Source organism: Meleagris gallopavo, chromosome Z, assembly GCF_905368555.1.
Source record: "Meleagris gallopavo chromosome Z, MGAL_WU_HG_1.1, whole genome shotgun sequence".
In the NCBI taxonomy this organism is placed as follows: domain Eukaryota; kingdom Metazoa; phylum Chordata; class Aves; order Galliformes; family Phasianidae; genus Meleagris; species Meleagris gallopavo.
In genome coordinates this window covers 45,037,138-45,061,787 of record NC_139435.1, presented here as the reverse complement: position 1 = coordinate 45,061,787, position 24,650 = coordinate 45,037,138, and the positions used below count along the sequence as shown (strand labels likewise).

Genomic DNA, 24,650 nt, shown 5'->3' with positions numbered 1-24,650 from the left:
TCTGGACAGCACAGGGGTTATTAATTTCTACTACAGAAGACACAAACCCTAAGTGATGTTGAAACATGCTACACAGCCTTTATGATAATAGTAATAGACTTTAATTTATTGTCTCTTTAAAATTTGGCCATATTGTCCAAAAGTACAAAAGAAATCCTCTTGTATCTAAAACTATTCCGTGTGGAAATAATAGCGTGTTGGGTTTTTTTTTAAACTTATTCTTTAATTTGCTGGATAAAGGCATGAGATTTAATTTAAAAATCTGTGTAAAATAATGAGGTTTAACTCCGTGGTAGAAAGTTTTTAAAAAACATTAGTAGCCCCTATTGAATTTGAGACAAACTGGAAACAGCGTGAACTGATATAACTTTCTGTTTTCCATAGACTTTGCTGGTTTTCCCACTGTCTCTGTTGGGTTAGTTTATAAATTTCATCTACAATTAGACCAGTCAAAAGAAAAATGCAAAAGAAAAATTTTGCAACTTACTCTTAGGAAACATGTTTTTTGGTATTGCTGTTTGGCCCTCTGAAGTTATTCTGTTTTATCATACATTTTGTTCTCACCCATGCTTTCCAAGCCCCTCTTATTTTAACTTGCCTTCTTTCACTGCTGTTTTGCACAGTTTAATTCTCTACTTGTACAACAAGAAGCTTTATTTTTCTTAGAGACAGAAGTAGTTTGCAATACAAGTTTGCAACACCAATATACACTATTTTAGATTGTTCAAACCTCTTCTGGATAATGTCAGTAGCAATATGCCAGGAGGGTGATTTAGGCTTTAAGCAAGATTAACACTGGCACTTGTTAGTTTATGTCTCCCACCACTGTTTAGTACTCTTGGCTCTTGCACATTTTGAAAGTAAGCCACTTTTTATATTTGGACAGTTTGGGTTGTGATTCAACCTTGATGAAGCTTCAAGCTGGTAAGTATATATATAAGCTTGTACTACACTGGTAAAAATGTTTCCCCTTGAACTTTCCATATTACTTTCTTTGTCACCAGGCATACCTACAAAGTTAAGGGGAAAATAGTATTTCTATTGCTTCTTAGTTGCTTCCAAACTGTGAAGCAGCAAATGTCATATGAACATTTCCAAATTAAATTCTTAATCTAGAATGCTGAAATGAAAGCTAAGGAATGAAGGGTAACAGCTAAGGTTTCTAGAGCAGCAGAATAATCTAATGGAAAATATGGGCCAACTGCTGAACTGAGCAGGGGCTCTGATCACAGAGGTGATTGAAATGGCCAAGGTACTCAATGTCTTCCATGTCTTGATCTTTACAGTGCAATTTGCCCTTTAGAATCTCAAGACACTGGGACCCATGGAATGGTTTGGAGCAAGAAAGTCTTGTCTTTTGTGAAGCAGGATCTTAGCTAGTGAACCTGTAGAGAAACTAGATATCTGGAGGGATGTACCCACAAGTACAAAGCAGCCTGGCAGTTACTGCAAGCCATTCTTGATTATCTTTGAATGGTCATAGTGTTCAAAGCAGGCTCCTAGGGGAAAAAAAAAAAAAAAAAGTTTCTCCTATTTTTCAGAACATTAAGGAGGATCTATGAAACTGCAGGCCAGTCAGCCTTACATTTCTGGGAAACCTTGCATTTCTGGAAACCATTTCTAAATGTATTCAGGACAAAAGTGCTCAGGAGTATTGACCTGACTTCAAGGGTGATACAGGGGCTTCCCAGAGATGATGTAGAGTCCATCCATGAGGATACCCCAAAGCCATCTGGACATAGACCTGATCCTTTATCTGATTCTACAGTGAGCCCAAGAGTTGAACTATTTAATCTCCAGATGTCTCTTCAAATTTCAGTTCTGTGAATTTCTGAACAACTTCAACTTTGCCTTACTTTAGGTGGCACTGCACTGTCCATGCATTAGTTTTTCTAAGTAATTCTTACAGTCTGTAAAAATTCTATTAGGAACTTGAGGAAATATGACCTGGTATTTTTTTATGAAAGCATATGGTAGTAATCAGCTACACTTGAAAATTTCCTGTTCCACTTACAGAAGTCATTTCACTATTTTGCAATATTGTTTACAATCCATGGAATAATATGCAGGTGTAGTATGGCCTGTGAAAAAAATAGCAACATAAACAAGCTAGGTAGAACCCTGAAAACAAAGCTGGAATCAAAAGCAGAAGACTGAAAAATGCATACAAGACAAAAGGAATTTTTGGAGCACCCATAAGCCTACTGGTCAAGCTCTTGTCAGCATAGTGCATTCCTCTGGCTGGACTGTGCATAGTGGAAGCCACTACTTACAACACATTGCTAGCCCTTGCTGACCTTGAGACCGAGTACCAGAACCTGAAACTAAGAAAGAGTGTCCTGTCAGTGCTGTAAAAACAACTTGATGCCATTGGGCCACTTCAAAATCATTTTGAAAGAGATAAAATAATTACAAGCTTGAGCTGCTAGTCAGATAAGATACTTTAAACTTTGAAATGAGGGTTGAAATTAATTCCCAGATTCATTACCATCTTTTGATAATTTGTTTCCTGGTAAATAGATGACAACAAAACCAGTATGTTACTTTCTGCACTAATTGCTTACACTGTCCTGAAGAGGCCAAGTGAAATATTCATGGCCTAGGCCTGAGTTTGAGTTTCTTCACAGCTTTTCTTCACAATTACTTTTGTAAAATAGGTAAAATTGCTTCAGTGAAAACTGAACTACTCTGAACATTGGGTTGATTTTGTCACTTAAATTATTTGTAAAAGAGATGTTTGAACCACTGTGGAAAGTTTCAGATGCAGCACAGATCACCAAAACAAATTACATTCAAATATATTAACATTTATGAAAAAAAATATGTCAGTTTCCCCACTTGACCTTTCATACATTTCACAATGGTTATTAGGCATTTCAGAACCAGGCAGCTGTCTTTCCCTGGAGGAAGCTGAGTACACTCCTCTGCAGAGTCTTCTGCTTTAACTCACCTTCTGCAATGCCTGATCACACCATTAGTCCTACAATGCCTCCGAAAGTTCCGTCTGGATTTTGACTGTTTCTGTGAAAGGTTTTTACGTGTGGTCATACTATGTGAAGTTTCTGTAAGGCCAGATGTACTTCTTGTACTTTCTGATGTCATTAGCTCATGCGGTCATTGGCAGGTCAGAAAGAACTGATATTATATGACTGTTTCCCTTGTGTGCATTTTTCAGACCAGAGCTGGTGGAGTACGGAACAGTATTTGTTAATTTCTTTTTCACGGAACAGCAGATATTCTTTGCTTTATGTTCTATGCTGATATTTTTTTATTGCACCTCAGAGTCTTCATATGTCTCTGTTCCTATTTTGCCTTCTTAGCTGTTTAGCAGCAGTTTTTTATAGCTCTTCTCCTCCTTTGTGGAAGCTGAAAGAACTGGTGCTCTGGAGGAATATTTTTTGAGGTTGTGTCTATGTAAGTTGGAATTCAAAAAAGCAATCACTTTCTGTTTTCACCAAGTTCTTTATAAACACATTGGTGCACTGAATGTTCTTTAGAAAGTCTGTAATTAAAATCTTTTAGAAGCTTCTTTTTATCTATTCAATAATCAGGTCTGAAATACTTTCCAAGAGCTTGTTTTTCTGCTTCACCATGATTTACCTGAACTCAGATGCTTTCTGATTTTTTCCTTTCTGTTTTGCAGTGGTGTTTTTAGTGCCAAATATTAGAGTGAGGATAACTGAAGCAGTACATTGTGTGCTGCCCAAGAGGCATGTTTTCATTTAGCACAGAAAAATAGTAAGAATGAGAAACTGAGCATAGCTGTTTTATTTTGGTTGGCAGGTAGTACCCTCCTACTGAGACTGCACTTGCAGTTGATTGTATTAACTCTGGGTTTATTCAGTCGCTACCCTCACTACAGGCATCACTCACTGCATAGTCCTTCTTGAAGAAACACTGAGAGAAACTTTATTTTTGACACAAAATTGCAAAATTTGTTTGAGTCATGGAGTTTTGAATTCATTCATCGATGGTGATGTTTGAAGGAACCCAAGGATATCGTAAAATTAATTGCAATGTAAATACTGTTGTGAGTGAGCAGATAGTCCACATCAGGCTTTACAGAGACAGAATTAGAGGTCAGTCTATTCTTGTGACTGTAGGATCAAGAAGGTACTTTGTTGCATGATCAGACAAGCAAATTCTTTTTGCTTTAGCTGGGTCCATAAGTTTACCTCCTGAGTCATTTTACAGTGGGAAAAGCAACTGAATTCCCTCAGACTTCACTTTGGCCACAGATACAACCGAAGCAAATCCAGTCTTTAGGTGTGAGAAATCTTTCACAATTCAAACACCTCAGTCCCCAGGACATTTCTGTGAAAACAAGTGTTGTTTTAATCTATTTATGTGTGCGAGCATATGAACACGTGTAGGCAACCAGCTGTTAGGGGCCTGGATCCTTCTGTGATCTCCCTCCCACGGCTGTGCCTTGAGGTCTTAATAGAATATGGTAGGTAAGCATAGTGTGCTCTAACATAGATTTAGAGTGAGCATCTCGTACGGAACTTTCTCTGTAGAAGTACAGTCACTCCTAATGCTTTTCAGTGTTTGTATTTTTTATATCTAAACATTTTGAGCCCCATGCTGCAGGAAACACATGATACTCTGTGGTAAATCTACAGCACTTTAAGTCCAGAAATGGATCAGCATAATCTATCAGTTTGAAAGTACTGGGAAATGAACCAGGGGCTAGCACAAACACTGATTCTTTTCAAAAAAGCATGTTGTTATGTTTTGTGTCTTCTTCCACTATTTGCCATTCATCTTCAATTTTGTTTCAATATTTTACAACTTAGCACAATTAGCAAATCTTGTAAGTGAAATAGAATATTTCCTAACGCTTCTTAGTAATTTGTTTTAAAAACATTGAGCTGTTTTCAGATATATTGAATTGCAGCTGCACACAGTGCAATGTATAATGTGTCAAAGAATTCGAGTTGTCTCTACTATTAAGGGAAGCATGGATACTAGTACAATTTGGATCTAGCAAAATGCAGGGGTAGATTGGTTTCCATGACAGTATTTTCTTATGTGTTTTTGAGGCTAGCAATAATGGGCAGAAGCTATTTTATTCTGCAGTGATTAGGTCAGTCATTGGTTTTGATGCAGAAAAGAATACAAACGTGTCAGTAGCAAAATAAATGTTAACCCTCTCTATTTGCACTCACCTTGCATCCTTAAATCTACAGCATTATTGCAAAAACCAGGATAGACTGCATTTCTTAGATGACTGAATGAAGAAGAGCATTTTAAAAGTCATATGTAAGTCATGCTCGTACATCACAGATACTGCTGTATTAGAATGACCAATTTTTTTCTAAGTTGTATTATAATGTGTGGATGACTAAATAGCCTTGGGGACTTGCTTCTGTGCACACAGAGGAAACTAGAGCTGCCTTTCTTTCAGGTTCTTTTAAGAGCGCTAACTGTGCTGGAGAACCACAGGTTTTAGTCTTGGTAAGTTACCCTGCAGGATGTTAATTGGTTACAAACATAGTGTCTTCTGTGAGAAGTTCTGTTAATTGGAATCATTGCCATAATAGTCTTTGTTTTTAGCCATACATATAGCTAATTCAAGGGAACTGCTTATTTTGCATCAAGAGGTTAAATCCTTGCATCATCACGGAGGGTGAAAATTGAAAACCAGGAGCTGACTGGTTAGTGGGAGGTTGTTTCTTTTAGGAGAGACCCTTTCTAAAATCTAAGAAGGAAAATAATATTGAAGGTACAAAGGACTTTGCAAATGCAGCTCAAGATGCATTTTATTTGCAAGGCAAAGAAGGATGAGAGTGTTAATTTACTTCTTTTTTTTTGTTGTTTCTTTTTTGTTTTTTTTTTCTGTTCATATGCTCATTTCCCTACTCTTCTGCTGACATTGTGTGTAAATGCCTGTTTGAAAAGGTCTGGAACTAGTTTCCTGTTATTTAGTTACAACAGTAAATAAGTTGTGAAAAAAGGAGTGCAATTAAACTTTTACTTATTACCTGATTTTAAGAATAACTTACTACCCATCTCCTCAAGGGGGGGGGGGGAGGAGGGGAAGACAAACCCAAAATGTCAAGTGAATTCTATATGAAAAGTGTAAAACTTTTTTCCCATGGGGAACTGATTGGTGCTTTGTTTCACTGAGCACCATGTAGCTTGGAAACAAGCTAATGATCTTCAACTTTCCAGTTCTGTGGTCCTTTAAACTATCTTTTTGATGCAACTGCAGTCAGTCATTTTCAGGTATGCCAGTTAAGGCATAATGTACTTTTAATTTCAAAAATCCTAATGACCCATGTTTCTTTTTTAAACTTCGATTATCTGTTGTGATCTATGTATTGTTTCATATGCAGCATACCACAGATACTGCAAAAAATAACTAACTTCGGAAATTCCCCCCAATTACTACTCAAAAACTGATATATTTTTCCATATGAATGTGAAATTCCTGTGTTGTTAATCGGATTTCTGCATAAGTAGAGGAAGAAATGTTATTAAGAATTTTCATATATGTCTGTACAGTGTTTTAAGTGATCTCATACAATAGGTGCATGATGGTCCAGTGGTGGAGATCCTCTTTGCTGTATATCAGAGAAAAAACTTCCATCTAGTTTAAGTTTTGTGGCAGATTTTTTATTCCCGCACTGCAAAAACTATTTACTGCATATATGAGTGACTCTGCAGAGTCACTGTACAAGATTCCTTCCTGTAGAAAGCAATCTTTGCCTGGGTGTTCTTCAGTATTATGAGGGCTCTTCAATTGTTATAGGTTATATGATTTCAGTTTGCTTTTTTAATTTGATTGTGGAAGATGGGAATTGTAGGCATGGTTTTAAAAATGCTTGTTCAAGTGAAAAAAAGTGCCTTTCATATTTAACAGGTTCTATCACTGATTTTTATACTTGTTCCTATACAGCCATTAGCAGAGCACCTAAGCTGTATGATGTTTTCATAGCTAGCATTCTAGAATCAGGTAAGGCCTTCATTTTAATTATTTATCGGGGAGTCATGCTTTTACATTCTTCTATAGACTCAGAGAAATCAAGATAGTAAGTGATAATAGCCCATTGTTTACATATTCTGAAAGAATATAATCTTTTCTATTTTTAGTAATTCTTCCTATGCATGCCACTCTATGCATCCCTAATCAGTTAAGGACTTAAGAGTGTCTTCTAATTAAACTATTAAATTAAGCTTAATTCTGAAGAAAGATACTTCTAATGGTGTAATCACAGAATCACAGAATGTCCAGGGTTGGAAGGGACCTCAAGGATCATGAATCTCCAACCCCCCTGCCACATGCAGGGCCACCAACCTCCACATTTAATACTAGACCAGGCTGCCCAAGGCCCCATCCAATCTGGCCTTGAACACCTTCAGGGACGGGACATCCACAATCTCTCTGGGCAGCCTGTTCTAGCACCTCACCACTCTCTCTGTAAATAACTTCCCCTTGACATCCAACCTAAATCTTCCCTCCCTAATAATAATAATCGTGGGCAGGTTTGTATTTTGTGACTTATACCTCTAGGGAGTTTTTTCTGACATTCTCTCTTTGGAATTGGTTGAGAATTTTCTGTTTCATCTTACCTTCAAGCTATACCTCCACAATGCTGTTCTGAGAAATATTTTTATTCACAGGCAGGCTTCTTTTGTGTTTACATCCTCGTAGCGCTTCATGATGTTTTTGAAGTGGGACGTCAGTCAGTATAGTTCTTATTATAAATTGATGTCATTTATTTATTTATTTGTTTATTCCACTCAAACCATTGTTCTTCTTTCAGTGGACTTTTTTGTGCTTTTTATTTTTCTGGAAGTAACACAGAGACAGTGTACATTACCTAATAACTTGCTTCTGTAGCAGTAGGCACATTTTAGCAGTGGATATGAAGGTTCAAGGTTGCATTGAGTATTCTCCAGAATTGACAGGTAGACTTAAAACAAATTAATTGTATCTAATTAGTCCTAGTCATTTCATTATTATATCAGTGTGATTAGCACTGAGATAATCTACTAGAGAATATCCGAAGACATTGAAAAAATTAGACTATGTTTTGTGGAGTATTTATATATATGGGTATATTTATATATATGGGTATTTATTCAAGACACTTACTCAACCCTTTTCTCTTTTACCATATAGTTGTGGTTGCTTTACAATCATATTCCTACCATTCTTTTGTGCTGAGTGTTGACATATGAATGTCTTCTAGAATGACAGGCTACTTGAAACAGAATTGAAAAATTCTGTACTGTCTTTTTCCTCTGTTTTAAGCAAAATGTACCGGAAGAAAAAATTACTTGTGTGCTTTATCTGTTAAAAAGGTCCTTCCTGTTCGGCAAAATGTCCAGTTTTTTATTTTCTTCATCCTTGGTAGTCTCCATACTTTGAAGTGAGTGGAGCTTCATTGAATTTCCTTTGGAAAAAGAAATTCAAAAATAACAGACTTTTGTAGGAAGTAATAAAAATAATCTAATCAAACTGCCTTATTCTTGAATTATTTTGATGCTAGCAAGCATACTTTTTATTTGTTGGTCTATTTCAGATAGAAATTTTTGTTCAAAATCTGGTGGAAAATCTTTCTTTTCTTTTCAAAATTCTACTCATTGATCTTACAGAGAACCTTTAGGAGCTTGTGGCTCTTGGGGCGAAGAACGGCCACAAATGTCATTCTGTCCAGCTGAAGAGATCTTTGATGGCATAAAGATGCACGATACACTGATTTAATTCTTTCCATGAACAAAGATTTCAAGCAAATGTCTGAAAAAGATGTGAACTTCAAAGCTGTCTTGAAGCTCAGGAGCTTGTTGTGAATGGAAATTTCTCTGAAACTGTTATCAAACCACCATAGGCAAGAACTACTGCTTAGAGACCTGTGAAGATCTGCCATAGACAGATTAGCATTTGTAAGAACCAGAACATTTAAACCCAGCTACAAACTTGCTGAACAAAAAATGTTTCTCAAGGACAACAATGAACTGCTCTAAAATTAACTGTTACACTCTAAAATTGTTTGCTGACCAGTGAAAATATAGTAACTTAGGCTGACAGAGGTTCAATTCTTCGCTGTTTTTTGGGGTGCCTTCATAGTACCTGGAACCTCAATAACATAGTAACTAGCTAAGTGACTTACAAGCCATCAATGAAATAATTTAAGTTCCTTTTTCAATATAATTGAATTCTTAATAAAATTGGTTTAAACCATATTATGTGAAATTTAGTTAGCAAAGATGTGAGTCCTGTGGATGGCCATAAGTTCATTTTTGTAACTCGAGTGCTGGGAAGAACTTGGTTGGAAGGCTGGATTTTTTTCCTTTTCTTAATTAACCACAAAAATTACAAAAAAATTGGCTTTATGTATTTATGTTTATATGATGTGTGCTTTTACTTTACTTCTCTCCTAAATTATTTAGCAGTACAATATTTGCACTTTATTTTTCTCTCTACTGAATAAAAAGGATTTATTTCTGCGTGTGGCATAGATAGCGCGTTGTCATATTTGTGATCCCTAACATTTTTGTGCAGGGCGTTTAAGTAATGTCCCACCCTGAATGCTTCCTTTCCTGCTGCTAGAGGAAGAGGAAGGAGTTGACAGTTTATACACAAGGCCTTCTCGCTCCCTAGAGAAGTCATATCCTGTTTGGTCTGGCTTTTTTGCAAGCATGGACTCTTGATTTATATTAAGATACTTCCCACTGTTGTTACCACACCAAAGAAATGGTTATTAATTTGAGTACATGATATATGATCTCAAATCTCAAGAAAATCTTTGCCATGGGCCAATGTAATAAAATAGAGGCATTACTTTTGGAGCAGACCTCGTGTTTATATTTGAAACCCTTTAGAAATAGACTAATAGTTTTAGGTGTTAGGATTTTCTGCCTCAGCAATGTTAATGAAAGTCTTGACTGAGGTTTTTAAGCTCAATTTGACTCAATGTTTTAGGAGTTTTAGATCTCTTAGGTTTAGAAACTCAGTTCAAAAGATTTTGCTGAATCACATAAATCTGAAATGATGATTTAATGCTTTGTTTATGCTGTATAAAGCTGTTGAAGTGCTTTAGAAGATGTGGGTCTGCCCCCTGCGATTGAGCAGGAAGTGTGAGGGTAGGCTGAAAATCATTTTAAATAAGGGTTAAAAATATTTTCTGAGCTTTGATGAAATCATTGTGCAGTCTTTTCCATCTTCTGGAGTAAAGCACTCAGAAATTCAGAAATCCGAAACTGCCAGTTCCGGAGTTCAAAATATACAATGGGAATGAAACATTACTATCTTTAGTCTTGATGTGGGAGGCATTCTTTGAATATTTGCATTTTAATTTCAAAGATTTTGAATACCTTAAAGATAAACAGATTTCTATGCCCAGCACTTTCAAGATCTCTAGGTGAAAAGAAGGTTGCTCTTCATATGGATATTAAGTGTCAGTAAAATAGGCCAAAAAAGAAAAAATATTACTGAATTCAAATGGATTTTGAAGTAGTGATTTTTTTAGCAGACTGGAACAGTTTTTTCAGTACAAACCATGACATAGGGCGTACAAAATTTGCTGATGGAGTGTCCTTTAGCCTTCTTCACATGTCACACCCACAAAGAAAGTTCATATCACTCTTCCAATTTTTAATTTTAATTCACTGTCCTCTAAGAAAAGCCCCAAACAAACAAATGGGTAAATAAATAAAAGAGCCTGACAAGTTCATGTCACTTCTTTCACTTTTGGTTAGACCTGTTGTACCTGTCCCTGAATCCAGAAGTCCTGCTGCCCTTTGCATCACAGAATCACTGAATGGCCAGGGTTGGAAGGGAAGGGACCTCAAGGATCATGAATCTCCAACCCCCCTGCCACAGGCAGGGCCACCAATCTCCCCATTTAACACTAGAGCAGACTGCCCAGGGCCCCATCCAACCTTGAACACTTCCAGGGACGGGGCATCCACAGCCTCTCTGGGCAGCTGTTCCAGCACCTCACCACTCTCTCTGTAAACAACTTCCCCCTGACATCCAACCTAAATCTTCTCTCCCTCAAACTTAAACCATTTCCCCTTGTCCTGCAGTTATCAACCCTTTCAAAGAGCTGATTCCCCTCCTGTTTGTAGGCTCCCTTTAGGAACTGAAAGGCTGCAATGAGGTCAGCCTGCAGCCTTCTTTTCTTCAGGCTGAACAAGCCCAGCTCCGTCAGCCTGTCTTCATAGGGGAGGTGCTCCAGTCCCCTGGTCATCTTTGTGGCTCTCCTCTGGACCCTCTCCAACAGCTCCCTGTCTTTCTTGTACTGGGAGCTCCAGACTTGGACACAGTACTCCAGATGGGACCTCACAAGAGCAGAGTAGAGGGGGACAATCACCTCCTGTCCCTGCTGGCCACCCTTCTTCTGATGGAGCCCAGGATACCATTTGCTTTCTGAGCTGCAAGAGGACACTGCTGGCTCATGTTAAGCTTTTCATCTATCAAGACCCCCAGGTCCTTCTCTGCAGGGCTGCTCTCAAGGACCACTCCTTCCAGTCTGTATAGATGGCTGGGATTCCTCTGGCCCAAGTGCAGAAATCTGCATTTTGCTGTATTGAACTTCATCAGGTTCACCTGGGCCCACCTTTCTAGCCTGTTGAGTTCCCTCTGAATGGCATCTCTTCCTTCCACTGTGTCAACCTCACCACTCAGCTTGGTGTTGTCAGCAAACTTGCTGAGGTGCACTCGATTCCATCATCGGTGTCATTGATAAAGATGTTAAAGAGCACCGGTCCCAAGACAGATCCCTGGGGGATGCCGCTCATTACTGGCCTCCACCTGGACATAGAGCTATTGATGACCACCTGTAGTCATCATGACCTGTCTGTGGACTTTCAACCAGTTTCTTATCCATCGAGTGATCCACCCATCAAATCCACATCCCTCCAATTTGGAGATAAGGATGTGGTGGGGGACTGTGTCAAAGGCTTTGCTCAAGTCCAGGTAAATGGTGTCATTACCAATGATGGGCTTCCTGGACTTCTGCCACCACTACACTTCTGTTGCTTTCTCTGCAGTTTTCTTGGTTACCTCTTTTTTGCCAGCAGCCACTTAAACTGAAAGAAAATTCTTACAATTTTGAATTGCTCCATTTTCCTGAACATGCTCTTGCTCACAGACAGCCTTTGTCAGAGGAGACGCTGCTCCTTTGGCATAAGCTGGGGTTACCAGGCTGAGAGCACTCAACCTGCCTGCAAAAATGGAGAGGCGTCCCCTGGAGAAGACTGCAGTTTAAAAATGCCTGTGTTAATTAATAACTTCTCCTAACTTGGGATGATGTTTAGTCCTTTTTGCTGTGTTCACAACACACTAATACAAAAAGATTAAAAGTTTTCTTAACTTTGTGTTTTAATGGAATGTCTCCTGGCTATTTTATGAACCAAAAGTGGTAGCGAGCTGGTAGGGTAAGAATTTGGAGGCGTGATGTTTTTAGATTTTGTTTTCTTCCAACGCAACTGATACAAATTATCAGAAAAATATGCTGTGTATTTACAGTTTACACTGATGTAAAGAGAATATGCTGTGATATCATAAGTCGCAGATGTAGAGACCGCTATGTAAAAACTTCTGAACTGTTAGATTTGTGGCAAATAAATAATGGCAAGCTTTCTGAAGAGTCTGAAAATACATTCTTGACTAGACACACTCATGAAGAAAGTTAGTGTATATAACACTTGAGTATTGCAAACAGAAAACAAGCAGTTTTGGAAAAAATATATTCTCTAAAGTAAATTTTACATTAATTACTTGAGGACGTAGGCTGTTTTTGTAGAATTAACAGGTGCTGAATTGTAAGAGTTCATTTACATTTCATTTTTTAAGAGTAAGAATCACTAGAGGCTTTGGACAAACGTGCTTTATTTTTCTAGGAGTCATTTAGTAATCATTTCTATTCACTCTGCAGTGTCTGAAGGTGATCTAGTCTGAAAGGCTCTAGTTTAGGATCATTGTGAGCAAAGTCTGCCCCAACCTGACTGGCTGTGTTGGCCTCAGGCCATCTTCTCTCTGTGCTCAGTGGAGAGATTCTCCCCAGTATTGTAAACTTGCTTCGTTGTTCAAAACACTGTTTAAATATGTTCAGAATTGCTGTAGTCAAAGGCTTATAATTCTGTTTCGAAATAACAGCTGTACTGTTTGGGAGGGTAAACAAATTGGGAGTAAAGATTTTATTTATTTTGCTGTTTGAGTGTTTCACATTAGCATCACAAATACAATGTTTGTCTGGAATGTGTAGCAAAAGAATTTAGGCAATACAGATTAAATGACATATTTTTGTTGTTTTAAACGTGGTGTGAGGACTTGTGTGATTTCGTTTTAAAAAATAAGATCCTGTAATTAAATCTTTGTAATTAAATCAGGCACTGTTGGCATATATTGCCATATCTTAATTTCCTTGGAGGACTAAAAGCCAAGTGTCTTAGATACTGGTGAAATGTTAAGAGATCCCAGAATGAGACACACTCCAGAATGTCTTAGTGTGATTATGAAATGGCCCAATTTTATAATATAAGTACAATGTATGTAACACTATGTAAAGAACATGGAAAATTAAAATTATGTAAGCTAGACAATTATTTTGTTTTCTAGATTATATAGATGCTGTTTGAAATTAAAATGAACTATATGACATGTAAAGTAGTTCCAAATCAGTGTTTAGATACAGAAGAAGTCTTAAAATACAAGTGCTAGGAGAAGCTGTAGCAGGCAGTTGCTGTCTCTTTATTACTATTCTTTTTTTTACATATAAGAACTGAGTACTGCTGGGTGTATGACCCAGACAGTATGCCACTAAGGAGACTTTTCTTCACCATTCTTATTCCCAGTAAGAGGTGAATAAAATCTTTGGATTAATGTTTTCTTAGTACCTTATGAAATCTTGGAAAATGAACTAAGTCTGAAGGTGAAAAAGGAAGTAGTGGACAAAAGTGAAGAGAGGAGCCTGAAGAAGGCAGGAAAACAAGCTTTTTATTGACAGGTGAGGAAAAAAGATTAAGAATAGATTAATCAAAAGCAGAAAAAAGTTGATTTTGCAGGTGCTGTCTTAAAAATTTGGGGGGACAAAAAAGGAAAAGGACAAGGTTCAGCAGTACAACTAACCCTATCGAAGATGTCATTCTGCATGGTACAAAGTGCCATACAGCAAGGTGCCTTTATCCTGGGAACACACACATCATCTTACCGAGTGATCGTTCTGAAGCAGTCCAAAAATTCACCTGTGTAAACCAGCTAAAAACTCAAGTATTTTATGTGCCTTTGATCCAACTTTTAGTGAAAATCTGTTCCTCTGTGGAGAAGGTTTTAGAACTGATCTTGTGAGGTTTCTAAACATGTAGAAAGCATCCCCCCTGATAAGTTTCTCCTTATTTGCTTATAGTTTTGCAGAAACGCAACTTGAATTGCTTATAGTAACTTGATAAAAAAAATAAAATACAGTAAAACTGATTTGAAGTAAGCACTGTTCAAAGTATGCTGCGCAGTTAAACTGCATGGAACTCTTGATGATTTTGAGTTAAGCCTTAATGTAATCTCTTCATCATAAACAAATATTTTCATTTTGCACACTAAAAGAGTTGCTGCATTTTTTAAAGCTGAATAATGCTGAATGTTCATGACAGGACAGGGACAGTCACTGAACCTCCATAAATTTGGCACTAAAGGTATTTTACTTGTCAGACTTCTGGTATTTCCCTGATTGAGAAATCCCTCATTTTAAGTAACTTCTAAAGCATCCAGAATTAACCAAATAAAAACCCTACTTTTGCTAGGCAAACCTAAATTCAGGATAATAAGACAAATGAACAGGGTAAGTTGCAAGTGAGCATGTGGAAAATGCTCCTTACAAGTCATTGTTTCATGGCTTGGAATATTCTCCCAGAGGAAGTGATGTGAGCATTGCTGCTTCTGAGCTATTTGTGAGCAGAACGCATGAGGTGGTCAGGAGTGCATTATCGGGTGCTGTAATAGTGCTGCATTAGAGCGGCTGATCCAGTATTCCTTCTCCATCCAGAAACCATGCGTAGTTTTAATCGTGCAGCAGGCTCTGCTCCTGGTTACTTACTGCGTACTGTCGTTCTTTATATTAATGCGCTTCTCCTTTATTCAGGAAGTGTCTAATGGCATTTGGGGGAGGGGAAACTCATTAGCTTCCTTCCTGAGCACTATAATTTTTATTTCCTGTTGTAACAGTGGCCTCAGCCAAAACTAACAATGTAGAAGTAGGGGGGAAGGGTTGCCTGCAGAAAACATTTTCTAGTCTGGAGCAAGATGTTGCATACAGGAAATTTTTGAGGCAAACAAGCATTTGAAAGCGTCTTTTGAGCACAATACTTAAGAGGGATTTTGAACTTGATGTTCTGTGTTGCAGTTTACCCCCTTTTTATTAGGATGAAGGTGAATCAGAGCTGTACCAAGCAGACAGTCTGCCATCCCCTTCCAGTCCGTTAGACATAGAAGGTCACGCCATCTTTCCTTCCTCTTGGCTGACCTGTGAAGGCATCCAGTCACCCAACATGAACCTCCCCCCTGGCCATCCCCAGGTGCGGCACCATGGCTGCAGGCAGACAGCACGGCTCCTCTGTCCCATGCCGGGCCGATGGCATCCTGTGGCCTGCAGATGGCCGTCTGTGCCTGGGGAGCAGAGCTGTTTCAAGGCTTCCAATGCATGCCTATATTCCTGCTGGCATGTGTCTTACTCAGGCTGTGCTAAGGCATGAGTTTGACCTGAAAATGTGGACCCGCCTACTTCTGACAGTGCTATCTCAGCCTGAGAAGGGAACCGTTTTGTCCATCTTGTATGTATTTAAACCCTGTTCTTGTCTTCAGACAGTTATTACTGTGTTTTGAGCTTCTTTTCGGTAAGGAGATTTCAAGTTGTTTCATTCTATCTATGGTAGACATTCACTGACTTGAAATACTTCAGTTTTGCTACATTAAGTTAATGGAGCACTAACATGCTGTATGCCAGTAACTCAGGTCAGCACAGAACCAACACCAAGATGAGCCCACCAAGAGAAAGAATGAAACTGCAGCTTGATGGAAATAAGAAAAATGTATTTATGGCAGTATTTGTGCTTACAAACTCTGTGCTGCTTTTTCCTCCTGTTCTCTGCCATATGGCCAGTTTTGAGAGGGAGTGCTTTTGTTGACCATTTTAAAAGGAGTGGTTTATTGAGTGGTTAGGAAATAAGGAAAAAAGCCTTTACTGCATGTAATTTTGATTAGCAAAATATGAGATTAATAATCACAGAGAATGGGGAACCAGACTGAAAAGTGGAGTCCCACTGCAAATGCAGCAGTTTGAGTTCCTTAGCTAATGTCATGGAATTAACATACATTGGTGCTGTGTGTCACCGTGGAAAGCTATTCACAGGGAATTTTAAAACACAGTAGCTCATGAGCTACAGGGGATAAAGATCTCCAGGCGTGCAGGTTAGCAGCTTTACCTTTGCCAAATTAATTTGTGAAAGAACTGCTTTAACAGTCACAGAAATCTTTGTCCTTTCCTCTCACCCACTCTTGCTATGTAAAAAAAAAGAGTGTATTAAGCAGTAAAATTAAGTTCTTCTGTAAAATTTAATCATCCCCCATTACCTGACTGCTGGATTTTGTCAGCTTTGGTACGTGACTGTCCCTCCACTGGGAGCTAAGCAGTACCAAGGGAGACCCTCTGCCAGTAGACGCCTGCTGGTTTGTGAGTCAGGAGCCAAGCTTCCTGGGCAAAAGGAAGTCTGGAGTAGTTTCCAGAGATTTTAAAACTTTGGAAGCAAAGGAGAAGTGATAGGATAGATGAGCTGTAAAGTTCTGAGTCTTGGCTGTCACTTGGGAAATCCCAATAAATGTTGCATTTCCTTCATTCTGTTAACAAAACACCACTTGGATGTGAACCTGATATCTGGCCACTCAGCTGCTGTCTTCTGCAAGTGAGTCTTATTTTGTCAGGCTTCCCCAGTTCAAGATTCAAAGGAGAAGAATGTCAGCTCTCCAATACTTTACTGATGTGAATCTTATCAGCAGATAGAGCTGTATAATTTCCCATCAAAAGCCTGTATCACCACTGCTAGCTTCCCCAGCATAATATAGGCTATTTAGCTGATAGTAGGGGGCACAGCGAGAGTGCTGGTTTGTGTTAGCAATTTGCAGCTTGTGTTATGCCCTTGTAGCACAGCACTTTGGAACCAGTTAGCTCTCTATAATTAACCAACCCAGCTGGTACATTGTTAGATTTGCTCTATCAGAATGAGGAGAAATGGTATCATAGGAGGATATGCTGTAGACAGGATGAGAGGGAAAACACCTCTGACTGCTGTAGTTTAGGATAAGGAACAGGTTTCAGTTTGGGTTTTTTTTTTTTTTTTTCTTTTTGTTGTGAGAGTGGCAGGCTGAGTTTTGTTTGTTATTTTGTTTTGAGTCTGTGAGACAGTATGAAGAAAGGGTTACAGCAGTGCTTTTGTTTCATTGCTTTTTGTTGTTGTTTAAAGCATAAATAAACCAATAAAGAGTAAACCAAGTAGAAATAAACCAATCACCACTTCTATGCCAGGGAAAGAGAGGGGCTGCCATTGCTTGAAGTACTGTAGGGGACATGTGAATGTGGTGCATAGAGACATAGCTTAGTGATGGATTTAGGGAGTTAGGTGATGGTTGGACTTGATTATCTTGTATATCCTTCCAAATTAAATGATTCCATAATTCTAAGAATCTGCATAATGACTAATCTTTAGGGTAATCTAAGAATCCACATGAAAATTAAGATAAATAAATTTCAGAGTGTTAGTGGCTAGTTACTTTGAAAGTCTCCGGTTCTCATTATTCCAGCTATGAATTGTTGGTCTCCGTAGGGTATAAAATAATTGGTTCCCCAAGGAGAAGTAACCCAAAGGGACCACCATGTTCCAGGTGCCCCACAGTGGGTCACTCACGCTGAAGGCAGGGCTCCCACCCATGCAGTTCTTTGTTCCTGCTTATCTTGAGGAACCCCATGGCTGTGGCCCTGCAATAACAATTCATTTTCTCACATTAGCACCTTACTTCTTTCCCAGAAGTTTTAATCTGTTTATCTCTAGCAACCCATTGTGTTTAACGTGAGGGACACTGAAATTTTGCCTGGGGTTTTTCATTTGGGCATTAGAAGAGCCACTGGGATGCAAACCAGCTGCAGGGATGGACATACTGAGAACACCACTTGCTTGTGATGCTGTGCCATTCATATATTTTGCATACACAACATGAGGCTTTCTGGAGGACAGTAGATAGAATGGATTGATTATCTTATTTTTCCTCAGAAATTTTAGTTCCACATACTAATTACTGGGTTTAAATTTCATCAAGGATTTTTTATGTTTTTCTTATGTGTGGATTTCTATTTAATACTAAACTGAGTTTAGTATTAATCATGGCTTTTTTTCAATTTCACATGACTTTTCTCGTACTCAAAAATTTAGAATTCTAGCTATTCTTCAAAATCCATGTTACAAACAGCTCTCTCAAAGATCTTACCTAGTGGACTTGCTTTTATTTTAAATATTGTGCACCATTGATTGCATACTATGCTTCAGATATAGAAAAATGCTTGAAAGCAGAGGATTTTCAGAAAGGTTTAACTCGGTCTTGTAAGGCCAACATCATTGCACATCCTTAGTAGCTGATGAAAAAAGATGCACATCTCCAGAGAGTGGCTCAGAGCAGCTGACAATCTGTGCTGACTGTAGAGGGAGCCTCCCTAGGTTTGTTAGTCTTGCACAGCAAAAATGTATTTGTTGGAGCTTTATTTTCTGTTACATATAAATTGAGATATTTGAGCATATATCATTAATTTTCAGATTTTTTTTTTTCTTGAAAATATCTACCTTACGTTGATGTCTCTGCTTGTGAAGTTAATTTCAAGAAGTTTAGGAAGCTGCTTCACTTAAGACAAAGAAATAAATTTCTTTCAAAGAGTAATAATATTGCATAGTTTTGGTTTTGTTTTAAATTCTAGTCTCCCACTATTTAAAAGTACCGTGCTTGTCATGGAATTAAACACTCTGTTTTTTAGCATCTGTATATATGAAAAATGCCACTGATTTTTAAGTCACAAAATTCAGGCTAGAAAAAATATGTGTAACATATCAGTAACTTTACCAAGAGTGGAGGTGATGTTTAAAAACCTTCTTCAGTCAATTTCAGTCAATGAAAATTTGCTGTCAAAATACCTGTGAAGTCAGGCTTTTTCCTGTTTCGCTAAAGTAATTTACAATTAGACCACATTTACAACATGGCCTTGAAAAAGGCAGAGATATATCTATAGTTAGTATTTCAGTAATGTATGAAAGTGTAGTTTCATGACAGTAAGGCCCAGACAAGAACACGTAAACACATCATTTCTTCAGCAAAACAGTATTTTCATGGTGATGTAAATTTTGCATTTCAGCTTGTCCTGAAATAGCGATTTGTTTTCACTCTGTATGCTTTCCTTCTCAGCCAGCTACCTGCAGCGGCTAAACTCCCCTTGGGTAGGCAGGGATTTGCAGGATTTGTTAGTTTTCTGACAATGTTGTTCCAAACTGCTGGGATTGCTGAATCACTCACAAATGACCTAAAGATAACCTCAAACCTGTCTACTTTGCATTTATTGTTCCAAATTCAGACTTTCAACATATGATAATGCGTATTAACTCTCAGCATGTTTTTTTATTTGTGTTTCATAATTTGCAGAAAAGAGAGATGCCGAGAAACTTTTGTTATTAATGATGATATTCTTGATGAAATGGGAAAAGTACTTGTGTGGAGGACATTGTCATGAGAATGGGAATACAATAGTACAGCAGTCTTAAAATCTTTGGAAAGTAAAACAGGATTAAGAATTGGATTAATTAGGTGATTCAAAGACACTGTACCAAAGAGCTTAATTACTAGAGGAAGATAGGATGTGAGACAGACCTATCACATCAGCCTAACTACTGCAATGTACCAACTGTAAGTTTTCTGTAGAGCATCAACAGAGAATAAAGGGGAGAAATGTTTGGAGCAGGAAGAGGAAAATCAGCAGCATTCAGCCAACTTTTGTGCAGAATGTTATGGATTGAGCCCGGGGATAGTTTGAGTACTAATCATGCTCACTGGAAGACTAGGTGGGGTATTTCTGAAAGTTAACTTTAGTGTAGATGTTGATGTGATTGAAGAGGATGCCATATGACTGGTTACCAGTTACTTAATATTATTTGGAATAATGGCTTCAAGAGCAAGCCATGTTCAATACCGAATTTTAAAAACATGCAGCAATGTTTCTCTTTTCTGCAGTCAAATTATTATGATCCCAAAAGTCATTTGAGAAAACACTTGGGAAAAAAGACTATTAATGCAGTTTTATATTTTATATTTATATTTCAGCAACTTTGAACGTGAAAGTAATGCTTTGAATACTTACAGATACATTTAGTGGAGTGCATATCATGCCTCACCATCACCAAAATTAAGCCGGTTCCTCCAATCTGTTTCACATTATCTCCTGCTTGAGTGACGTGTCTTGGCACAGCACACAAGCTGAAACATACACCCTTACTTCAGCAGAAAATTGTCTGAAAACCACTTAACATATTGCTCCCAATTTGTTTGCATCTTTATAAATAAATGAGAAAAGTCAAGTATATACTTTTCAATTTGAGTTCTGTTAATTTTTAGAGTTTACAAAAATTTGGCAATCCTATTTCGCTATTTAAACAAGCATATTATTTTTTAAATAGTGAACATTCTGTTGAGACCTGTAATGTCTTAACATGTACATGTAATAATGATTTTATTAACTTCTAGCAAATCGTAAACTCTTATTTCAAAATAAATTTTCTTTATAACCATACTTCAGAGAATCTTTGCCTAGAAACTATTACAATCCTGGAAGATGTAGCTAAGAGACAGGATTGTTGTGTTGTCTTTGAACGAGAGTTTGAAATGCTTTTATCATTGATGGCAAATATATCCTTAAATTCTTTCTGTTATCCTTGGCATACTTCCAAACTAGTATGTAGTTTTCAGTTCTGTAATAGAATTTCACTATCTTGGCTTAGTAGAGTGAAAATCCAGGATTTGACACTGAGATATAGTAAAACAAACTGTAATCCTACTTAAGATACAGGGATGCCATGCTCATACGGAGGTTACTTGGGTGGCAGGTTACCCTGTGGGAAGAACTATTTTTTAGGAAGATGGTACTCTCCTGGACCCCACCTTAGTGAAGGTCTGAAAAAGTAAACTGAGGCAAACCCAATATTTTTCCCCCAAAATATCAAATGTGTTTGGTTTTTTTTTTTCGTTCAGACAACAGAATAAAAAAAATAAGCTATCAGTAGAATTATTGCTATAGTACATTATCCATACACTGATAATATTGTGTAAGATGGAGCAAACAGAAATAGTTCCAGAGTCTAAATTTATTTGTAGGGAGCTGCAATTTGGAAAAAAAAAAAAAAAAAAGGGAGAGAAGTTGTGAGGAGTAGCATTATGATCCTTTACCACAGCACTTTTTAGTCTAGTACTATTATCTGAAATAAAACATTTTAGACAAAGATGTATCAGCAAAACATCAGCAATTAATCAGGACTTGCAATGCAGATCTTTCAAATGACTTGCATCTACTAATTGTTTATCTGTCAGGAAAAAAAAAATCCCCTATTTCCACCATTCCCAAAATTTATGATCTTGAATAAGCAGTACTAAATATTTCTTATCCTTTGTCCTCTGTGTAAAACAAAACATCATATGAGGGTCCTTATGAAGACAACATATTTGCATCCAAAATACTCAGTAAAATGTAATATTCACTTTTTGCTTGTCTGTTTTTATTCACTTAATTGTTTGTTTTCATAAAGCTGGAGAATGCATGAAATTCTGTGAATTAGAAGGTATTCTTTAAGATCATAACTAGTAAATAGGTAATAAGTAGTTAGATTTTGGGTATGTTATTCATATCCACACTTCTTGTGAGACAGCAGCCAGAATGCTGTGCTTAACTTGCAAAAAATATTGGGAAAAAGAGAGTATGAGAAAGTGACAAAGAGAGAAAGTTGGGTTTTGGATTATTTTGCTGCTCACACAGCTCTTTTGGTGCATCAAGGACTGGTCACCGATAAACCTGATAGTCCCATCGTGTTTATTTACATGGCCCTATTTATTTACAGTTCTCTTTTCATTGGATGTGAATATACATGGCCCGGTTTATTTACAGTTCTCTTCTCATTGGGTGTGGTGAATAAGCAGTACTGATTGGGAAGGCATTTGACTTTGATAGGAACTTGCTTCTGTTTTCATCTCAGAACTATCGACTGCCTAGCAGAGTCTTATTTAGGCTTAGTGGCAATGTGGGATTTAAATATCAACTTAACGATATTTCTACCAAAAATCAGGCATTTCAGCTTTCCCTCCCGATGGTAGGCTGTGATCACTGTGCTTAAAACTTCATACCAGCAGCAGCTGTCACTTCCCTGTGTTATCGTTCACATCAATCCTTGCACATGCCTGCCTCTGTGGAGATACTTTCACAAAGCTCAAGAAGTGCAGCTGAGGTGTTGGGTGCCAAGCATGCAGGCCACATAGGAGCAAGGAGCTGCACAAAGCAGTGTCAGACAGGTGACAGGTCACATTTTGAGACTGCAGCACTTTTTGGAAACGGAGTTTCTGTTTGCTGTTCACTTGTGTAAAATACCTGCTTGTTGGTGTCATGTAAGCATAACAACATTAGCCTGAAATGATGTTATTTTAGAGGAATTTATTGTTTTGTATTCTCTGCGACAGAACATTTTTATCTGGCCACTGTATTTTGGTTGTATATATACCATATTCAAAAAAGTCTTGTTAATATCATTTGTCTAAATTCATTTACATTAGAAAATTAAGTAATTTTAAAATAAAATGATAATCATTTTACTTACTGCAATGTCAAAATGGTCCTAACTGTCCATTTTATCTATATTTGAAAACTTTAGCTTGAGCAATGAAGTACATCATTCTGACATTAAGGTTTACATGAAATGTAAAATGATTCTTCTTACATATTAGAACCAGTTCTCTGTATTTGTCTGCAGTGGATTTCCTATGAAAATATCATAATATATGAATGCAAAATGTGAATTCCAGAAAAACTGTTATAAAGTGCTGTTATTCCTGAAGATGTCTAAATTCTCATGACCTAACTCTGAAACTGGATCCAGAAAGAAGAAAGAAAGCTACAGTATGTTTGTCATTAACTTGCAATAGTACAAACACCAGAAGCCTTTTCCCGATTCTCATTCAAAATCAGATATGAAATTTTGGAATAATTAAAAGCTTTCAAGTTATCACTGAATTGTTAGTGTCTCTGCAGTGAAAAGTAGGAGTTCCTACACCATGTTTTCAGCAAGTGCTACCTGGACTTAAGAGTTCTGAGAGATAGTATAAACATAATGTCTTTTTGTCTTTTGTTGTTGTTTTTCCTCATTTTGGCCTTGGTGCCAAAATGGGTGCATAGAACATGCAACTGCAATAATAGAATTTGAAGCCAGTTCCGCTACTGAATTTTTCTTCTTGGTCTATTCACATAGTAGGACTCACAGAGGCAAGTTAGAAATTTTTCTTTCTGAGTCACCTCACAGACATTTTTGCTACAAAATTTTAGCAATATGGAAGATTTTACATACACATTCTTATGCTGCTAGGATTCTCTTTAATGTGTGCAACCTGTGCTGCTGTACTCGTAGGGCATCAAGCTGTACAGCAGAAGTGTGTAAATGCTGTAGGTAGGTTGTGCTCTTCCAGATACCACCTCCTTTACCCCATTATTGGGAGGCTGAGAGCCATTTTGCAGAGGCTGTTTAACTAACTGTGCAGATCAGAGGCTGGTGGGGAGGATTGCTTGGATGATGAGGGAGTTGGGCGGCTGTAGATCTTCCTCACTAAACTTCTAACAGATTTGAAGTTGCCTCCTTGTGGAAACATTTTGTGATATATGTGAGTAAATTAATATAACACACTTCCTTGTAACTTCATTTTTTATGTTTACTTCGTGATTTCTTTGTTAGTAAGTACTATTCTAAACTACGGCTGTTGAAATCTACCTAGAAGACACAGTTTAAATTGTTTCTGTGTTATAGTCTGTTCTTACATTGTTCAGGGTTGCATGAAAATAGCAGTGAATATCTGCAGTAACTGTCGTTCAGGTACACCATTTTAATTAATAACTGTGAAAAGATAGCATAAATCAGTATATTAGATACAAGAGCATATAAAATTTTCAATTTTTTAAGGAGATGAAATATAATATAGAAACATGAGACCAGCTTGCTGTTCCTATTTCATCGTTTTTGAAAGTGGAAGAAGCAAATTACAAATATTTACGATTTCAAACTAATGGAAGTGTGAATGATGAGCGACCTGTAAAGCATGCAAAATGAAGACATCATTTTACTGTGGGACTGTGGAAGAAGAACTGAATAATTGATCAGAATGGAATAAATAAGAATGTCTCAATGTAGCTGTTGCATGTTTGATCTATCTGGTATAAGTTTCTAAAATGTTCATCATATGGTGTAAGATAGAAAACATTGTACAGCTAAAGCACTCAAAACACCATACTTCAGGTTTTGTCAAGTGTGTTGGGGAAGAACATCCCAAACAAGACAAGAAATGGTTATGCACTTCTTGCACCATTGCTGAAGAG

The 24,650-nt window shown here is 37.5% G+C and overlaps 1 protein-coding gene across 2 annotated transcripts in view; it reads left to right on the top strand.

Moving 5' to 3' along the window:
• The window catches only part of SSBP2 (single stranded DNA binding protein 2), a 170,297-nt gene that overhangs the window by 79,123 nt on the left and 66,524 nt on the right, over positions 1 to 24,650 (top strand). The gene's annotated exons all lie outside the window — the stretch shown is intronic.